This window comes from Acomys russatus, chromosome 12, assembly GCF_903995435.1.
Source record: "Acomys russatus chromosome 12, mAcoRus1.1, whole genome shotgun sequence".
Lineage (NCBI taxonomy): Eukaryota > Metazoa > Chordata > Mammalia > Rodentia > Muridae > Acomys > Acomys russatus.
In genome coordinates, this window is record NC_067148.1 from 21,044,375 (window position 1) to 21,060,595 (window position 16,221).

A 16,221-nucleotide genomic window follows, 5' to 3' on the forward strand; every position below is an offset into this window, starting at 1 on the left:
GTAAAATGTATATATAAATTTTAAAAATAACGTAAACTCTTAGTCAAACATAACGTCTTGATGGTAGAAATGTACCAACTCAATTTCAGACTAATTATTATCCACCTACTTAGCCAACAGTGATAAATGCATTAGACCTGGGGCTGATTGCTCCTCTGCCTTGTGATTATAAATGAAAAACTTCCAAGTGAAGCTTCCTGGAAAATGACATAAAAAAAATTAACTCTGAAGTATGCAATGAGACTGAAATTGGTGATGATGAGGAGAAAATAATGTACGGTCACCAAGAATAACAGAAATTGCAATGTTTTACTGGTGTGACTGTAACACATGCTTCCACCTTTCATTTAGGATTAAAAAAAAAAAAAAACTTACCCTGCTGGATGTAATCTCTGTGCTGATGTAAAGAAATAGCTCTTATGAAGATAGATCAAGACTTCAGAGAAATTGCCATGAAAAATCTTATGAGTCTAGACAAGCTAATCTCTAGATCACCTGCTATAGTTTAGGGTGTATTTATCTGCTTTTATTCAGAAGGTATCTTAGGGTATCCCAAATGATAGCTTGATGTGATTCTCTTAGTGATGTTTTGCTCTCACATCTGAACTCCCCAGAGAGTTTTGAAAGCAACTAACCAAGGGACAATTCATAAGCTTCAGTCCCTGTGGAAACTGGAAGCTTGTGATGGGTGTGTGTCACAAGCATTCACCTCCCTCTAAGCCGGAAGTCCCATCCCTACTCCACACCTTTTAACAGAACACAACTTGTAACACAGTCCTGTAAGGCACACCCAGGAGGAAAAATGTCTGCAGCTAAAGTCTGGCTTGTATCAGGCAGGGGAGATTCTGGAATCTTGTTAGTCTCTGATCACCTCGTTGATGTTCATCAGTACTTGTAATGATTATCCCCTGATACAGACCTAGTGCCTTAAGCAGATAGCAGGGCATGAGGTGAGCTGACGTCAGAGCCCACAGGTCCCAAAACTTGGAGGAAGTTCAGCAGACTAAGAAGGTGTCAAGGCATGAATCAAGAAATACCGAACTTCTTTGCTGTTTTCAAATCACATAGCTTACGACACAAAAGCTTTTCTAAAATTTACTGAAGTATAGGTATCTTCTAAGTGGTAGTTGTGATGCTGCTTTGTGCATCCACTGTGTCTTTAATAGGAAACTAATCAAATATTCGACTTTGACTGTGTGTTTCATTTGTCTGGGTGACTCACAATTTCAAATATTTGCTTCCATTTGCCCATGATGATGACTATGCTCAGAATGATCAAACAGCTTTTTGAACAATGTTTTCAATTCATCTAAATTTTTCCTTTAGACCTTACTACTGAAAACTAGCTGTCATTTCCCAATAACTAGCCTAGTGTAAATCTTGAGTTCCCAACGTAAAAAGTTTACAGGCATAAGTAAGTGGAAACTAGCTAGTCAGTTACTCTGCAGAAGGAATCAAAGCTACCACTAGCTCTTGCGTCCATCAACCAACTTGTCATGAATCTTGTTATATTAAAAAAATTCAGATTATAGACACAAAATATTTCAAATTGGATTAAAGTATAACTAACTATCCATGAACAAGGCCAGCTTACTTGTAGAGGATTTTTGAGAGATTGAAAACTTCCAAAAAGGAAAATCTACCTGGAATATTCTTTGAAGTTTATTTCCTGTTATCTTCAACCACAAGGAATCACTTAAACTAATGGTACTAGCAATATATTTCTCTTTGGCTGTTGGGGTCTAAAAGAGGGGTCTAAGAGTGAGGAGCCATGTGAGCAAGTGTTTAAGCTGAGCCCAGAGTTAGGATGATGCTATAAGGTGGATAACCTCCTTATATAAAAACAATCATAATCAGGATAAGACTTTTATTCTTCTCCCTTAAATTCTGTGCAGACAATGGGGATTCAGGCTTTATACGCTGTCCACAGTAATAGTGTCGAAGAGAAACATGGAGGCAACACCCATTTTTCCTATAAAGATCGAAAGGTAACTTTTGTAATGAGTGGGGTCAATGCCTGTATTTTACTCAAATTGTGAGCAAATGACTCTTTTGCATACAAAAAGGAACAAAAGTGAAGTAAAGACCTTTTGTACTAATGAAATGAATAAAGAAATTTCTCATTTCAGAATAAAGTGTAGCATAATTAAGCTAGGACAACTAATCTTAAGAAATACAGACAAGCCCTTCAGCCCATGGAGACAATTTTTGTTTGAACCAATTACAGATTACTATGTATAAGGAAAACAAAATATGATACATGAATCTTCTGGTGTCAGTGAGATGATCAAAACTGACCCCAGTCAGTAGCCATTGATTGAACTGGGGTCCTCTGATGTATGCAAAATATCCTGTTTTAAAGAGGTCAGCCAATACTGTGATACTTGGAGACAGCTGTGGTAAGCTTGGCAGGAGTCTGGAGAGTAAGGGACCTTTGCAATAATTGGAAAACTCTCTTCTCTCTCCTTAGATGCCATATTAGAACACAGGGAAGACATCCATCCACAAGCCATGTACAAAACCCACAGTAGAAGCTAAACACACAGCCCCATGATCTTAACTTCTAGCTTTCAAATTTGATTTGTGCTTGTGCTCTTTGCAATTCATTGGTGCTGGGAATCTTAAACGTCTAGTGTTAAGGACTGCGGAGAAAGAAACTTCTGTAATTTAAATCATGTCCTCATTTTTTAAATATTACCCTGAGATAGCTAAAGACAAAACTATATTTATTGACCATTGTTTAAATATTTAAGAGCCCCTTATAGTCAAATGATGAGTACCTACTTAAATTCCATCTTCCGATATTAGAATAGTGTGAGTCCCTCTATTATTTTTAGATTTAATGAAGGTGATTTACAAGGCAGACTTTGAAAGTCTTTCCATCCCTTTCCTCAGAGCATGCTGTTGTTGCACACAGCACTATTCAGGACAAATATCCACCCACAGGCTTCCACCACCAGGAAGGAAATCACGGTTCCTTGTGATACATGAGTCTCTGGTCTCTAATTTATGCCCAGACATAGACTGCCCAACTCTGATCCACTTCCTGGATGTCTGCTGCTCATCTTTGACACCTGGTTTTACACACGTAGTTCCTGTGCTTCGCCAGCTCCTCACTAGGAATCAATTCTCTGGCTAGCCTTTCCTGGGGAAACCCCACCTGTTATGGGGGTGGGGTCGGGGAGCAATCTTCTTCTTCCCTCCCTTCCCTTATTGGTGAAAAGTGCCCAACTCCAGAAGATTCATATAACTCTTAACAGTTCTTTCTCTGGCCCTCTGAGTTAGCTTTGTACACAAATTTTGAAGTGGGAGAGTAATGATTTACTTTTGAGAATAAATTATTAAATAAATTACAAATAATTGAATCTATTCCCTGGATATTGGCAAGGAGGTGGATCCTACACTGCATCTTTATCCCGCAGCTTCCCAGGACCTCATAATTCATTTTGGAAAGTAAATTTAGAATGTGTTCATTCATTCATTCATTCATTCATTCATTCATTCAATTTACATCTTGATCTTAGCTGCCTCCCTCCTCTCCTCCCAGTCCCACCCTACTCCTCAGAAAAGGGAAGCCCCCCACCTCATAAAGCCACCCAGCACATCAAGTCACATCAGGACTGAGTGCATCCTCTTGCCCTGTGACCTGGTGAGGCACCCCTCCAGGGAGAAGTGATCAAAAGGCAGGCAACAGAGTCCATGTCAGAGACAGTAGGAGGAAGGATAGAAGGACCAGGAGGAGACAGGAGCTCCACAAAACCAACAGAGCCAACTAACCAGGGTCCAGAGTGGCTTATGGAGACTGAAGCACCAACCAAGGACTGTGCATTCATGGACTGGGCCTAGGCCCCCTACATGGATGTGGCCAATGGGCAGCTGTGTCTTCATGTGGGTCCTTGAGTCCTTTAGTAATATTAGAATCTTACTTAGTCTCTAAAGATCTTACTTTTCTCATTTTTCCTTGTATCATAGGATAGATCCATGATAATATGTTTCAACTGTCACATTTTTAAAATTAATCTGTCTATAGAAAAGTCTGAAATTCTAGGCAACATTATCATGTAATTTATGCTACTTTAATCTATTTCTGGGGAAGTAAAAAGTACAAAAAATTAATTCTTAATGTAATTTTTCCTAAACCCCTTAAATAGTCTTGAGTTACATATGCAGATGTAGATTTTTTTCTAATTAAAGTCACACACACTCACACACATGAAGACAATAAGAACTGCACTGCAGTTTTCAACATTTAACTGAATTCAACCATAAGAAAGGGGTGATTTTATCATTTTAAATGAATTTTAAATTGTTTCTAATAAGCCCAAAGATAGAAGCAATAAATTCTGTTCAGCTTCAGAACACAAATTTTAAAGCTTAAAATAGTATAATGACAGTCTCATTGAATGAGCAGAAGGTGACATTTTTGAAATGAGGTACCTGAACACAAAGGTTATGCGTGGCTTTCAGTCATGCCTTGATGATCTGTCTTTCACAGTTAATTTTGGAAATTCACCCATGTCCTTTGTCAACTTATCCTTCAGAAATACATTTTTTGTGTGTTTTTCAAAAGGGTAATATAAAAATATGCTTTAATATCTGTCAGTGTGAATAGCCTGTGAGGTAAAATAGTAACACAACACAGATCAGTGTTTCTTCCCTCCCTCTCCTCCCCCGCAACCATGGAAACACTCTGGGACCATAGAGCTCCAGAGTTTGAAGGACAGTTAGAGATTTTTCAGCTCGGACTTTCATTCATTTAAAGCATGCACGTGTGTGTGTGTGGGTTTATAATTTGTTCTCACATGTCTGCATAAAGCGTACTATTCTTTGTTACACGCATAATCTCTCTTCCACCTTCAACCACCTCTTCCCTACTAATCTCCCATGCTTGCGTCTGTTTATTTTATTTTGTGATTAGCTGGGTTCATCCAGGGCCTTTTGTACGGCGGTGGGTTTAGAACTATCACTTAGAGCCTTGCTGTGGCCATACAACAGAAGACGCTGCTTCTGCAACTTCCAGAATCGATCCATAGCTCCTAGTTGAACCCCTCCCCTTTTCATTACTGATTGTCAGCAGGGCCAGTCTTGTGTGGATTCAGCACAGGTTCCTAGAGTAGTCAAACTATATATTGCTGATAAGCAAATATGAATTACATACCACCTATGCTTCTAGAGAAGAACAGTCAGAGTTCAAAATAATATTCGATATCTTTTGGGAGAAGCAAAGAAATACAATTCATGATCATATTTATGGTGTGTCGTAATGTATTGTTTTAAGTGGTATTCATCCATACAACAAGCAGAGCCAAAGTGCTTTGGAACTTGCTGTAGAGATTTCCTTAAGCAATAATGTCCACACTATGTGATGCCAGCACAGGTTGCTTTTGAAGGTGAGAGACACATTTCCCACTTGCAGGGGGGAATTGTGCTCACAATAACTCTTCACAACTCACAATTCCACAGCTTTGAGAGATATTTTTATTTTCACAGTCACAAGCTCCAAAATACTATCAACAATGTTTTGAAGACATTTGTTAAGGGATGGAAGTTGCAATGTCCTTTGGTCTCATTACAGGAGGAACAAGAAAACATGATAAATGTACAGGACAGTTCGAGTTTGAAGTTTCAGGACCCATGCTACACTTCCAGATAAGGTGCCCAAACAAGCAGAGAATGCAAATTAGCATTGGAGTGGGTCAGATTAAACCAGGGCTGGCTAATGGCTTAGCTATGCATTCGGACCCTTAAAGACTTTCAGCTGGGTGAGGCCTGAAGGAGCTTTGGCTTAAAATCAAAGACAGGATCCTAACCCAGCTCCTCCGACTGACTTGAGATCTGTGACATTAGGCAGATTGCCTTTAAAAATGTTTTTCATTGACTTTTTTTTTTTGGCTTGATATCCCTGGGAGGCTGGCTCTTTTCTGAAGGGAAACTGAGGAGGAGTGGATCTGGGGGAGTGGGGAGAGTGGGGAAGGGACTGAGAGGAAAAGAGGGAGGAAAATTGCTGTTGGGGTGTAACATAAAAGAGAAGAATACATTTTAAAATTTTAATAAGAATATTTTTACTTAGATTCATATTCTTCTCCCCCTTTTCTTCCACAAATATCTCAAAGTGTGTGTGTGTGTGAGTGTGTGTGTGTGTGATATTTTGTAGAAAACAGTGCTATTCTTTGCTTTACTCCTTGTAAAATAAACCTAAGCTCTAATTTTTGTTTGAAAATAAAACCAGAATAAGCTTGATGGTGTGAGTTCATTTCATATGATGAATGTCAAGGTTGTTTCTTGAAATCACACTGATACTGGTGATGTAAAAAGGTTGGATACACGTGCTGAGGATAGTTCACTATGCAATGATTCCTACTTTAAATGAATATCTGGAGTGATGCTGGTCTAGCCTAGAACATCTTTGAGACATAGAAGCAGTAGAGAGTTGAGTGCCAGTGTGATAGAAGGCCACATGTTTGTTGAGTATATTGCTAGAGAGGGTAAGAAAATGGGAAATCCATGGTACAGCTTGGGGAAGGATCAGGATGATTGTTGTCAGCCACCAGAGAGAAATGTAAAACATACATAATAAAATTATGGAGAGATTCAGAGGGATGTTAAAGCAACAATGAGTTTCTTTTAGCTACATACAATGAAAGACAATAGGGCAGAAGGTTGAGGAAAAAGAAGCTGCTGTGTCTTCAGGTAGAGATGAAGGGAAATGCATCTAGTGCTGTGATCTGTTCAGAAGCCTTCTCTGACAGCCAGTCATTCTAAAGAAAAGTAGTTTCAGACTAACATCAAATTCAGAGCCATATCTGCAAAATCTCACCATGAGGATTAAAATTCAAAATCAGGACTATACAACCCATTGTTGAGAATTCTAAGACATTTTAGGTCACAGACTCAGGGGTTAAAGATCTTGTACGTATTGTAAAATAATGTAACCTTATCATCATGTAGAGAGGGGCTAGTTCAAACTGTTATTTTGCTTTTCATTTAATGAAATGAGGCTGATTTGATTAAAAGAAAGTTCATTAAAAGTATAAAGGTGATTAAAAAAAACTCAGATTTTCTGGAGACAAATCAAAATTTAAATAAAAGAAGACTTTCGGAACTAAAATGCATGAAAGCTTCAAGTTAACAGAAAAACAATTCACTGTAGATACCATGGAACTTTTTTATGAAAGGGTAACTTGGGGAGAGAATTTTGCAAATCCAGGAGGCAAATAATAAGCACAGAGATTTTATACCTAATCTAAGATCTGGCCAAAAAAATATTTTCTGACCTCAGAGTATAGGAGATGGCTACAAGCTACTTTTGGGATGCTGTGGAGTATTGAATTTTAGGTACGTTGGCTTATTTTTCCTCTGATTTTTTTTTTTTTGTCCATAAGTAAAGCCAGCAGATTTTTTTTTACTCCTGATATGCCAGCATGGTGGATACACATAGCTCATATAAATTTGGCTTTGTGTTCAAAGCCCTTTCATTGTAAGAACTATGTAGACAGCAGCTCCCCCTGAGAAGCTGTGTCAGAGGAGACTGATTTCAAGCCAATATCACACTACTTCTGTTGGACCACCAACATGGGCTTGAGGACATTTTAATTTACTATCCCTGTGTAAGCTTGAAGGCAAATTGTGAGAAACAAATAGTCTTCAAAGACAGCCATCTTAAGTTTCTTTCTCCCCATGACGCTGTCCATTCATCAACAGGTATTGGCTGTCTCTTCCTGCCTTAGATCAGAGTTGTACTTCCTTTGACCAATAGAAAGTAACAAAAGTGAGTTGGTGGGTTCCAGACTGAAGTGTTCTTCTCACTTCCAAAACTCATGCAGTATCAGGTATGCAAATCCTAGTGAAAGGCCCTAATGAATATCTCAGTGTTTAGAAGAAACATTCTTAGAGGCAAAAACCAAGTCTCAGAGTAATGAGAAATAATAAGTTATTGTCTGATCTATGGCATTTTGGCTCTGCTTAGCATACAACAATTGATAAATGAAATAATACAAAATTAATATCCTGTGCATGTGGATATCTCAGAAAAAAAGCTATTGCCATTTTCATAGAACTAAGGTACGTACTGTACTCTAAGGATACAGAATGCTTCCTTTCAGAATATAAAAATTAAGGAAGTAATATTTCTTCTTGAATGTTATCAAATTACCAGAGCGTGATTCAGAGAAAAGATATAAAGAGAAGTTACATACTCTATGGACCAAAAGCTTAGATTAAAATCAGAGCGAAGGTATTAACATAGAAGAAACAGCAAACCAGGATGAAGCTAGTTATCCACAAAGAATAAAAAGTGTAAGACACGCCGAGCAAAGCTTTCCTGTCCAACAGAAGTTCCCAGATGCTAAGGACATCAAGTATATCTGTTATGGGCACAGCATGCTGCCTGAGACTTAAGTTAGCATCTTCATAATTCATATGAGGCATTTGTTGCTTAACTTCAGATTTGCTTCTGGATGTTTTAATACTTCTAGTTCTAAAGTGCATGCACATGTTTTTTATTTAGAAACTAGCATAGTTGAATTCTGCCATCTCTTTTGGGCTTGGTTACTACGGTTTCCAGCGACTGTGTATGGCTTTTATGCCATCATTAAGTTAAAGTACCACAAGTGAAACTGTTGTACCTGAACATGGCTGGCTCCTTTGTGTTGTTCAGACCTCAGCTTGAATGTCCCCTTTTCAGAGGATTCTTCATGGCTACCTCTCAAGCTACCAATGTGAGTTTCTTCTCCTACCTTTCTGATTAATTCAAGTAAATTACACCTGACTGTGCAAGTATGCCCCTTACCACACTTAACTCTGCTCTCTACAGGACTATGGATGATTCTGTGTGCAACAACCTTTGTCTAATAACTAAGATAAATAGGCTGGAATAATTACAAGCATGTATGTGACAAATATTTTTTCACTGTTGAGTAACCGTGAGACATTTGACATTCTTACAGTCAGCTTTAAGACTTCAAGTATTCTCTACTGACCTTAAAAAGCCACGAGTGCTCCTAGAGCTTGTTACTTCTCTAGGTATTATTTGACTCAATAGGAGAGATGGTAAGATCAATGAAGAGGGGTAACATTTGCAAAGGAAGTGTATGAGTGCAAGAGGTATAAGTGAAGGGACACTCAGATTACCCTTGTGGCAGAAGAAAGAGGGTTAAATATTTTATCTGCCAAAAAGAAAGGATGGTGAGAAACCATAGTGCTCCTGTTTTCGTTCACCACCTGACTCTAAGGGAAGGCCATAGAGACACATGAAGAAACAATAAAAGGAAAATCAAGTGGATTCTGTAGTGTATACGGTCCAAAGAGTTGTTAAATCTTGTCCCACACCAGTAATCAGGAGTCCAAGTGACCATTTCCTGGGGAAAGCATTTTTCCTTGTTGATCTAAAACTTAATATAGCAAAGCCATTACAAAACAGCACCAATGTGCTATACACTCCTTTATAGCTACCATCCCATGTGTGAGTGTGACATTTTGCTGGGATCTCCATGTAATAGGAAGAATAACACAGAATACATAACAGCTGACATGATCTTTACTTATCTAATAGCATGGCAGAGAGCTAACTCACCCCAAGCTGAATTGATAGCTATGTGTTTTCCACAGACATTTTTAATTCTTCATGTGTCCTTCATGTGAGCTAAAGCAGGCAGCCATTTTTTATGCTTCTCAGCTATGTGTGTTCACACTTTACTCAGCCATTTTCTTCTTTAATGCCTTCCTGAGATGACGCTTTTCCCACTCTCTATGGTCCAATTCAAATGACACTACCTTTTCCCTTTCTCCCCTTATAAATTCTGCTTTTTAAATTTCTCCTTTCTTATCGTGTACTAGAACATCAACTTCTTATTCTTAGACAATATGAGCTCTGACTGCAGAATTAACCCATTTTTAAGAGCCCCAAAACTTAACACAGATTTGCTCCCAATAAGAAATTGATCAATAATTAGTATCAATAACATTCACATGACAATTAACTCCAAATGTTTTCAAGTCCCTTTTCACACACACACACACACACACACACACACACACACACACACACACACACATCCCTTTTTTTTTTTCTGCTTCTCTTCCATCTTCAGTTTTATAAATGAAACTTTAAATTCCAAACATTTTTGGGAATGCTTAATCTTAAACATGAGATATATTTAGAAAACTAATTTAAATAAATATTGACACACATTACTACTTAGTGCTTCCCTGAGTATGTGTGCTACAGTTGGTTTTCTTTCTTAATACAAATCACGTATAACCAGGGACCATCCAAATACTAGGAACTCCAAGTTAGGAAGAGCAGCACACACATTGAAAACTTAGAGGTATCCAAGTTATTAAATTACTAGTCATGAGTCTTCTTTTTCCCTTTGACCAAATACTCTTAAGTTATTTCTATGAACTGACAGTAGCTATCATTTGCTGCATCTCTGCCTTCAGAGAAAGGAAGTCACCAAATAAGTTGATTTCCTGTCTTGAGGGGGAAATGTGATAACATCAAAGCGCGCATGGAAAATGCATGGTGCTGAGCACCCAATAGACGCTCAGTTAATTTGGATTTCACCCAGGAGGATATTATGTTAAGGGAACGTACGATGGAAGAGAAATCCGATTAACGATTAGAACATTTCTCCTGTCCCTGGGGCGGCCAACCCTGTAGAAGCCAAGTCCCTGCAGTTCCACAGATATGGTCCCCTGGGGATTATCCTTTGTAACTTTGTCCCGGTTGTGATATAAAGATAGAAATGTTTGTGATCTTTGTAAGTATGTGAGATCACAGGGAAAACAGCTTGAATTTCCAAAGCTGCAAAGCATTTTTCAACTTCACTGAAGCTGTGCTGATGTTTGCCAACATCTGTAAAGGCATTATAACTTCAAAGATGAAGGCAATATCATTAATATTATCAGTGCAGAAATCATTTATTCGATTCCTTATTTCTATCAGTGTACTTTTGCAGGATTATATTTTGTAATTCTCATCATATTCCCGTAGACACTATGGTAAATTTTATTTTTTTTTCTGACATTAAAATTTAGTTTTAAGAAAAACTGAATCACTTACCAAAGTTCAGAGTGTGGCTCTGAACCCAGACTGTCTACCTCTTCTCTTGTTCTACAGTCAAAGAATAACTTGCCTGAAAGGATGGCGGTTCATATTAGATTTACAAATACAAAGATAAGTGTTGTTAGATAGCTATTTCTTTCCAATTAAAGTGCTCTCTCCTGTTGGATGAATGGAGACTTATAAGACTCAGAACACTAAAGACATTTAAAGGAAACTCATTCAACTTGGAAGCCTTGATAAGCTTAGAAAATACCAAGATTCAGAAAGGTTCTCTCCAATGTTAAAAGAACAGTAAACAAGATTTGGGGTATAGGAGGGTCTTCAAGGGAATAGACTGCAAGTTGGGCAGAGCACACTAGCGATGCGACTTTTGTGGGCTGACCTTCATACTGTGGTAGGCTTTTCTGTGATACAGCTACCTCAGAGATATTCATGTTCCAAGTTACCCAATGTTCCTATAGGTGACTATAGGGCACCCACTATTCACTAGCTTGGATGTAGTTGAAACTATTTCTCTAGTCGGCTGGTGGTGCCCTATCTGTGATTAACAGGCATTTGTCCACATCCTCCTAAGAAAAGTCCCACAGTGGGAAGGTTCTAACCATTTTTAACATGTTTTTCTATGAACTGACTTACTCTTAACTTGAGTTGAATGTGTCAGTTGTATACCTAGGGAAAGTAAAGAATAAATTTTTTAAGCCTCATGGAACTCAGCTCTCAAAGAGAATTAGCAACGTTTCTTCATATATCAATATGAAGATGTTAAAAGGTGTTAGGTTGGAGATGTCTCTCATACCATCTGGGACATAGGAAAGACTCAAAACACGGAAGCAGTGTCTTTCACAATTATTGCCACTTTCTCTATAAATCTCCTTCTGGCTGCATAGGAAATGGTGTAATGAGAGCATGTGCTTTCACATATACTGCACAATTGTTTAACATGGAGCTATAAAAATTAATGGTGCCAGTATCAAAGAACTACCAGCTCCAGGAAATTGTAAAACGAGTGATCACCCAGATAAACATAGATTTTATGTTCATTGAACTGTCAGATCAATATTCCACCTTTATAGAGCAATAAGCTTCAATTCTGTGGTTGTCCATATTTTAGAACTTAGTTTACTCTGGAAAATAGAGCATTCTTTTGGGATTATTTGCTATTACAGTGATGTCGGTGTTCCCATTCTTAGTTTTTATCATCTTCATGTTTTTACAGTAAAATGGAAACTACAATTAAATATTTTTATAAACACTGCCACATACATTCTTGATATAGTTTTAGAGAATAGGATACAGCAATAAAAGAAATGCACATTAAACAATTCTTATTAATTCTTGGCTAATTTCATACATGTGTGGACTGCATTCTGATCACCTTCTTCCATCTCTTATCTTTCTCCGCCAGCATCATCTCCTCTTCCTCTTCCCTACCTCTGCTTTCTCCAGATTCATGAAGTTGGTTTTTTGTGTGACCCATGTAGTTCCGCCAGGGCCATCTGTGGCATCACAGGATTGCGGATATTTGCTGAGCTTGGATGGTGTCAAAAGAATATGTGTGATCTAGCCTTTATTCAAATAGTTATGATGAATGCTCCAGCTGTTATTTGGTAGAGTTTTAAGTACAGGTTTTAGTCAAGGCACTAAGGCTGGCGAAAAGGGGGGACATGGAAGGCTTAGTGGACATGACTGCCCATGAAGAAGCTGCTTTTGACCCTATGATATCACAATTCCTGTAAAATGGTATGTTGAGGATATAGCAGATCATATGTAATATAAAAGAAATGGGGATAAGAATGGGACCTAAAGATTTAAGAAAACATGGAAACAGGGGACTGAAAGGAAGAAGATAGGATGGGCTAGCCAATACTCAAGAACCACAAAGAAGGCTTATGAAACCCCATTACTTCATAAGCTAATCAAAATATAGTGTATTTAAAAGAAATATCTGAACAGAAATATCACATATTAGTTATTAATATTACTACCATATTACTACCAGGAGACATGGGATAGTAAGTGAAAATATCTGCTACACAGGGATTTTCTCCCTAATATCTTACCATAGAGGGCGCAGAGGCACTCAAAACAGTACTGGCTATTGCAGTTGCTCTTGGTTGATCAGTATAACTAGATGGTAAGACGTTATCACTGAAAGCACCACATATAATCTTTGCAGGACACAAAGAACCCAATTTTAGACCAACCAGGAAACCTTCCCCACTGGACAACGGTCATATACAATAATATAGGCCTGCATGCTACCGTAACAATCTTCCAGGCACAATGTGCTCATTGGTACATTAGTGGCAAGACAATTTTTGGGGGCAAACAACTGTTCTTTTATCTGAATTAGGAACTTTATTCACAGTAAGCAATTAGTGTCTGAAACTATAAACATGGGGAAAAAACATGGCTAGTGAAATCATAGTCTCTGTGGGAGAACCAATTGATGTTGGTTTTATTAAGGGTCATGTTATCAAATTTATATAAATATACCGTGCTGCCCTCAACCTTCAGAAAATCTTCTAATTAGAGTGTGTAGCATTTAATACAGACGCACACTGACGTTCAAAGTGCTGAGAGTAAGTGACTCTGAGTTCATGGCCATAGATGGAGCTTGCGTAGCAACACCTCCCAACAGAGATTCGTGAAACAACGTGGAACGGGGAGATAAAAGAATGCAAATGCCAGAGGATGGTCATGTGTGCTGTGTCATGCTGTCTTCTGGACATGATGTAGCTCCAGTGATTACCTACACAAGATCAGTTAAAAGTTCCAGCATGTGATGGAAGAGAAGAACAGTGGATCCATCCTTAGTTGAGGACCTCTTGGCTGGTGAGGTGGGCAGGAGAGTCACTTCTCTGTAGGAGTGTGGCCCCTGCAAGGTTATCTATGCACGACTGAGTGGCCTCTGTACTTCTCTGTAGTATGAATTGGACTTATGATTTAAAAATTATACAAAGATGTCATGAAGTTGGGAGGGACAAGTTAGGGGGGTAAACTGGAGGGATCTGTAAGGTGTAGTGAGCTGGGACTACGATGAGGATACATGGCATACATGTGTGAAAATTTTGAAGAAATGACTTAATTTTTTTTTAAATCACAAAGATGATTATAACTAAAAGGAAAGGCATCATGACGTCCGGACTTCAATATTGTCCCATTATTGCTTGCTAGTCTTTCCAACTCTGAGTCACATCTTGGGCTTCTGGCTCAATACTAGGCTTAGTAACACCAAATTTAAACCTCAACTTATAGACATTTTTAATCAATGGTGACACTCTAATGATATGTGTCTAGGATTAATCTCAACACATACTTCCTAAGTCATACATGTGCACGTCCCTAGATCTATTTTTTACATATGAAAAACCTTTATAAGATCACAATTATTCCAATAAGTTGACACTGACTCTGTCATGAGCACACTTCATATTTCACATTGGTAACACAGGGGCTCGGGCTTAGATCCCTAAAGGCCTGTGTGTTAAAGGCTTGGGTACAGCCTTTGGCTCTGTTTTGAGGTGGTGGTGCTGTTAAGAAATGATCTAATGAAAGTGAGTTATATTACCGAGAGCATGCCTTTAAAGGATGTTATCGGGACTCTTGTCTCCCTCTGTCTCTAGGATTTTAACTAGTACTAATTCAATCACATATCATCACATTAATGTGCGCCGTTGTCACATGATCAGAGAGAGAGAGATTTAAATGTCTGAAATTGTGAGCAGCAATAACTATTTCCCTCTTTTGAAGTACTCTGTCCTGTTGATGGCAAGCTGACTGGGACAACTTTACCTAACAGGATGAAGAAGGACTTCCATTGCTTTCTTCAACCAAATTTCACAGAGCTTGCTTCCATGGTAACTCCAGAAGATAGAGGGTCTTACCCCAGGAACTCAGACCCCAGAAGCCCTTCCATTCAGGGTTTCCCTGCCAAATGCTCTTCCAACATCCCATATTCCCTTCTCACTTTCCTACTTAGCTTTTCAATTCCAGGTTGGTTTTCATCCAAGGAGCTCTTCCGAAAGTCAGTCTAAGAATAATGCTGTTGGTTTCCCTTTACTAGTCTCCATTTTGAGAGGCGCATGCATTGTGTTACTGCTCATTTAGTGTCTTTCTGGCCCTTTAGGTAAAATGTCTCTTCCTTATCTCCAGAGGCCCAGATTCTGGCTTGATATCTGCCTTAAAACAGAAGTGGAAAATTTATAAAGGGCCAAATAGCAAGTTATAAACTTTCACATTGCCCCTTCACTCCAAACACCTTGATATTAATACTAACTCAGAAAACATTGTTTAATGAATGGATAAGTGAGTATCATATATGGTCATCAGGCACCCTATCCATACAAACAACGATTATGATGTGAAAAGCTATGGAGTTTTGTCACAACTAAAATAAAGGGAAATATTTAGTGAGATAGAAGCTAAGCCTGCTTCTTGGGCACAAACTGAACAAAGGAGGGTGGTGCTAGAAAATTCAGTTTGCAGAGAATTTGCCTTACCAGAAACAGTGTATGGAGGGATGCCTTGGGCTGCTCACCAGGTAAAACCTACACAGAGAAAACAGGCACTTGAAGTAATTGGCATCTGCACTGATTCTTCCATTTTTGAGACTCTAAGTGTTCCCAAGCAAATTTGCCCCCATAATGCTTTCCAAATACTGAAAAGACTCACAGAAGGAAGACAAACTGTTCTCACCCAATAAGAATCTAGTGTTACCTTGGAGATAGGCGTCCTTTTCAATCAAATCTATGTCCTCAAATTCTTCCACAATCATCCCAAAGAACACAGAATTTAGACCAGAGGATAAGAGCGTTCCAAAGACACAGCCCAGCAAGTGGCTTGAAACAGTAACAGAACGTCCTGATGGTAGGAGATAATGGAGACATTGGGCACATATGGCAAAATGACAGGAAGCCACAGCCCCTGTATGGCTGGGTGTTCAGTGCATTGCTGTGAACAGATTCCATTTGGAAGAGTTGCTTTTGCTCATTTGTGTGTAATTTGTCAAACACCCATAGGAGATGATACCAGCAATTGTTCTTTTCCCCCAGTGGATTAACAATTTAGAGGAGAAACAAAACATACAATTCTTTGCTATTTATCAGCAAGTGGTGTTCAAAACTGACAAATTCAGCATTAAAAGCACCCATGGG

General features: G+C 38.6%; 1 protein-coding gene across 2 annotated transcripts in view; it reads right to left on the reverse strand.

Annotated features, from left to right (window-relative positions):
- Positions 1-16,221, reverse strand: part of Nyap2 (neuronal tyrosine-phosphorylated phosphoinositide-3-kinase adaptor 2) — a 244,393-nt gene that overhangs the window by 86,188 nt on the left and 141,984 nt on the right. The window lies entirely within an intron of this gene.